The sequence below is a fragment of the Peromyscus eremicus genome, chromosome 5 (genome assembly GCF_949786415.1).
Source record: "Peromyscus eremicus chromosome 5, PerEre_H2_v1, whole genome shotgun sequence".
NCBI classification, from domain to species: domain Eukaryota; kingdom Metazoa; phylum Chordata; class Mammalia; order Rodentia; family Cricetidae; genus Peromyscus; species Peromyscus eremicus.
In genome coordinates this window covers 29488489-29493803 of record NC_081420.1, presented here as the reverse complement: position 1 = coordinate 29493803, position 5315 = coordinate 29488489, and the positions used below count along the sequence as shown (strand labels likewise).

At 46.0% G+C, this 5315-nt stretch overlaps 1 pseudogene; it reads right to left on the bottom strand.

The window, feature by feature from the left end:
• Positions 1–565: 565 nt before the first annotated feature.
• Positions 566–2407, bottom strand: LOC131910785 (tubulin beta-2A chain-like; annotated as a pseudogene).
• Positions 2408–5315: the final 2908 nt, after the last annotated feature.

Genomic DNA, 5315 nt, shown 5'->3' with positions numbered 1-5315 from the left:
TTTCTACCTTGTCCTAGAACAATAAGAGCCAAAGAAACCAGTGGCCAGGACTAACAGTGTTACTATAAAGACATTAATTAGGAAGTCCCTTTTTATCTGTGGACAGGTGGCTTTTGGTGACCCATGGCAACCTCATGCAGATCACACCTGTTCTCTATGTTTACTTCCAGTTAAGCCATGGAGCTCCTGGCCTAACTATTTCATCCCCTCCCAGGACCCTCATGAAGCAGGGCTTTGAATCCTTTTTACTCTAGGGAGGCCTCAGACTCAGAACTGAAGGAACAGTACAAAGCTGTTGTCACTGCTTTGCCCCTGTTCCATGGGCTGTCATTGGACAGCTCTGACCACACCAGCTACGAGACGGCTTCATCACACCAGTGCCTCAGCAAAAGCTGTACTAGTATTTTAACCCCCTCGCCCACCTGTTTTGCTGTTAGTACCAGTATCCTAGGTAGAACATGACCTCTGCTGCTGGAGCACCAGCACTTCTAGCTAAAGATGGCCGGCGACACTCCTGGTAAGAGGTGGGGCACCATATTCACAGCCGGCATGCTCTGGTCTGCATTCAGCTGACCTGAGGAGTGACTGACACCAGATAGCTAAGGTCATCATATGTGGGTGTGGTCAGTTTGAGGGTGGAGAAGCAGATGTCATGCAGGGTCTCATTGATGCGGTAGATTTCATCAGTGTTCTCCACAAGCTGGTGCTCAGAAAGTATGGTGTTGCAGAGCTTGACCTTGGTGGCTAAGACTATGCGAGAGGGTATGATGTCTAAACTGGTGCCACCCCCAGTGCCCTCTGTGTAGTGGCCTTTTGCCCAGTTATTTCCTGTGCTGCTCTGGCCTGTCGGAACAAAGAGAATATTAGAGACACACACAGGAATCCCAGATTGTGTCATTAAAACTCTGAAGAGCAAGGTGGGACTATTCTTGGGATACCCTGGATAATCTTTTAGACACACTTTTGTTTCCAAAGGTAAAATTTCTGTAAATTAATGACCCTCAAAAAGGCCGAGATCCAGACTGTTGGGGAAATGTTGATCTTGGTTGCTAAGCTACAGCTGAGGAGAGTAGAAGCACTGCTGTGCTGTTGCTATGGAAACAACAATGTTCTGTGCATGTCAGAAAGCTGAGAGGATTCTGAGTTTTTATCCCATGGAAATGTTTGCGATGAAAACGCTTAGCCAGGTTTTAAACGTTACACAATATAAACATATGCCAGCTGTGGTGTAGCACCTCATTATCTTCAACCTTTCTGATTTTATAAATTGATTTAAAAATAAAAATCACCTTTCCAAGACTCGGGGGGGGGGGGAAGGTTGGAATTAATCTGAGGAGCTGTATATGGTGGCATATGCCAGGAAGGCCAGTACTGAGGTGGTAGAGGTAAGAGGATCATCCTAGGTGTATGAGATTGTCTCAACAAAAGAATCAACTTGAAGGAAAGGAGCCGCCTCTGAAAATAAGCACAGAGAACCTTCTGTAGATACTCTTAATTATGTATAATTAAAGAGTCAGTGCAAGGCAGCCCTAAGCATTTGGTCTATGCCTTGGTCACTGAAGTGGTTACCTGGCATCATTGGTCCTTTGAAATCACCTGCAGCCTGTGATGCCCTCTTTGAAGACTTTCATCCTCTCCACCCCTCCCCCTAGAGGCTGCTCCTCATGGAGGCCTTTAACAGCCCCTACAGGCCCACACTCTCCTCTGAGCTGTCAAGAGTGAACAGACATGATATTGTCAGCTGCATAGGTGAGGTCAGGACTTGTGGTCTGTGGACACAGGCTCAGCTGGGCACTGCACACAGAACTATAAAGCCCATGGCTGCTGGGAAGGGGTGAGTCATTTGGCCAGCTCTCATGGAGCATGACGACTTACCAAAAACAAAGTTGTCTGGCCTGAAGATCTGGCCAAAGGGTCCTGACCTCACTGAGTCCATGGTGCCCGGCTCCAGGTCCACAAGGATGGCCCGAGGTACGTATTTGTTGCCTGTGGGGACAAAAGCTGACTTACAACTGGGCTTGGCAAGGAGATAGATGTAGCAGCATAGTTCATTACAGAAATCCTAGCACTGAGACAAAGGAAGAAAAAGAAAATGGAGACATGAAGCATGCAGAAGTCTTCGGGAGCTACAAAGTGCTTTTATTTTATTTAATTTATTTAATTTTTGCAGTTGGCATTTTAAATGAGATGCAAAAAGCATTTCCTTGTTGTTTGCATGCTCCTAGGCCACTTCCTCTGCCACAGTATGGAAAGCAAGGCTGACATCCAAACCCTTACCAGCAGCTTCATTGTAGTACACATTGATTCTCTCCAGCTGCAAATCGCTGTCACCATGGTAACTGCCAGTGGGGTCGATGCCATGCTCATCGCTTATCACCTCCCAAAACTGAAATGCAGAGAATCACATGATGCTTAGGATCCTAACTGCTGCCCAGAAAGGCCTTGGTCAGACAGCAGGCAAGAGTCTAGGGAGCTGCTGGCCCCTATGTGTTTGGGCATCAGTTGCCGCAGAGGGTCTTGGAAATGCGCAGTGAGTGCATCGGCCATATTATGACCACAGATGCAGGGCTGGGAGGAGCCTGGAGAAGGAAGTGGGCACAGCAGCTCCCCTGCCAGAACTGCAGAGGCAGTTTTCTCACTCCAGGTAAGGGTGAATTTCTGTGACACGGGATTGAAGATTCCTGACACAGACCCAATAAATACCTCATTGAACTGCATAGGTTTATAGCTGTTATATGTACTGGCCTTGAATGGGCGAGTTTAGAGAGAAGCCTAAGGGGGAACAGAACAACCGTGGAAGGTTGGTTATTATTAGGATGCAGCTTCTATTGTGAACCTCAAACAGGAAAGAGGTGGGGGGTAGACATTTTTGTATCATGCCCACCCACATACATACACTATGCCTGATATGAACTCCCCACGGTGGCTTGGAGTTAGAGCGCTACCTAGTGCCATCATATGCTCACAAGTGGAAATAAGACTATCATGTTGTATGTCAACAGACTTAGACAGTGTCCATGTAAACAGGATTTATTTAGGATCCTCATCTGCATGGTGCTACATCCAAAACACAAGTCTAGACAAAGACTGAAAGTCAATTACAAAAGAGAAATACTCTAGGCCAGTACCTTTAAGCATCCAGGATCCAACAGATATGGAGTTTCTTTACTAGGAAATGACAAGCAGAGTATGCAGGAATTGATGGGTATGGGGGAGCCAGGTGGCAAATTGGTGGGGATAAGCATGTAGCAAAATCAGGTCACTTACATAGGGAACAGTGTTCTCCCTAATCCGCAGATTCTGTGGTGTTTCGGCAGACAGTGTGTGCCTGGGTGCCTGGAAACAAGGCAAAATTTAGAGGCATTTGGAAAGGATTAGAAGCCTGGCTAAGGTGTGGTGAAACTAAAGTCGTGGGTAAGAAGCAGGCAACTGCAAGCCGTTGGCTGCTCTTCCTTTGTTTCGGCTCCCTCCCCGGATCTATTATTAAATGAGACTAGCAATGGAATGAAAATTCATTGTCTTGTGGTTTGGCCAGTGAGTTCTGCAGGTAGACTGGCATCATGTCCACTGTCCCTTGGGAGCCAGCTGTACCATCTTCCACCATGCTTTCACACTGACAGGTGTTAAAAGTGTTAGTAACCACACATTTCTGGAAGAATAGACTAGGGTGGTTTGGGAGCTTATTAGCAAGGGAGTTCAGCTACTCCTGTACCCTTGGTGGAAGTCCTGTTTTGGGAAAGGTCATTCTCTCAAACAAGCACATAATTTGGGAGGGACTCACATGGAGTGCTGAGAGAGGAATGGGACATCCACCTTGCTAGCTACCTCAGCTGACTCAGTCCTGGTGATCAACGGGATGATAGATGCGACAGCCAGACTGCTCTGACATCTGACTGTGGTGGTTTGAAGGAGAAAGTCCCCTGTAGCAATTCTTTGGCCCACCAACCAGCTCCCAAATCATGACAGAGACTTATTGTTAGTTTTGAATGCTCTGCCTAGCTTAGGTTCATTTCTGCCTAGCTCTTTTAACTTAAATTAACCTGTTTCTCTTTACCTACCTTTTGCCTCACAGCTTTTTACTTTTCTTTCCTTCTTTGTCTTTCTTTGCTTCTTGTGTCTGGCTCGATTTCTGGCCCCAGGTGTCTCTCTCGTTCTCTCCTCTCTTTTCTCTTGATCCTAGAATATTCCTCCTACTTATTCTCTCTGCCTGCCAACCCCGCCTATCCTTTCTCTTCATAGCTATTTACTGTTCAGCTCTTTATTAGACCAATCAGGTGCCTTAGACAGGCAAGGTGAAACAAATGCAACACATCTTTACATCATTAAACAAATCCAGCATAAACAAAGGTAGCACACCTTTACACAGTTAAAGTAATATTACACAGCATAAACAAATATAACACATCTTTGCATAGTTAAATATTCTACAACAGTCCCCCAAAGACTCAGGTATTTTGAACAAGTGTTCCCAGCTTGTGGCACTGTTTGGGGAGGTTTAGGAGGTGCAGTCTTATTAGAGGAAGTATGTCACTCAGGGCCTGCTTTGAGAGTGTAAAGGCCCAGCCCATTTCCAGTTGCTCTGTCTGCTTTGTATTTGTGGTTTAAGATGTGAACTGTCAGCTTTCTGTTCAATTCACCATGCCTGCCTGTGGTGGCCACACCTCTCTGCAATGATGGTAATGGACTTTCATTCCTCTGGGACCATAAACTCAAACAAACTCTTCTTTTTATAAGTTGTTTTGGTCATAGTGTTTTATCACAGCAACAGAAAAGTAACTAAAGTAGCTGAGTGAGGTCTTGCCACTCAGATAAGCTTCTAATTTGTGAAAACAGAGCCTGAGGCATTTTCTGATCCTAAAAAGTGACTGGGTTAAAAGCCTGCTTTAAATGTCATTCAAGGGGCAGAGTTTGATCCCAAGCAGGTAACAGAATTTGGCAGTGTCATCCACTTGGCTCTAGCTTTAGAGTCATGATGGATGAAAGACTAAAGGGGTTGTGGAGTCTTTCTCTGTGGTTTCAGAGAGCCACTGGGGCCTGGCAACATGTGGGAGGGGAATCCCTGTGTGAGACCCTGAGAGGGCAGGAGACCCTGGGAGGCCATTTTTTTGCAGCTGTGGACATGAAGCCTAGGCTACATTAGAGACCCCAAGATGTTAGAAATGCTAGAGCCATGAGATATCTGCCAAGGAGCGCTGCATACTGGGAGTGGGACCAGACCAAGAGAGAGATGTATGTTACAGGGAGAAAGACTAGAAAGTAGAGTCATACAAGCCCTTTGAAATTAAATTCCCAGATATGGGACTTTGATCTAGAGG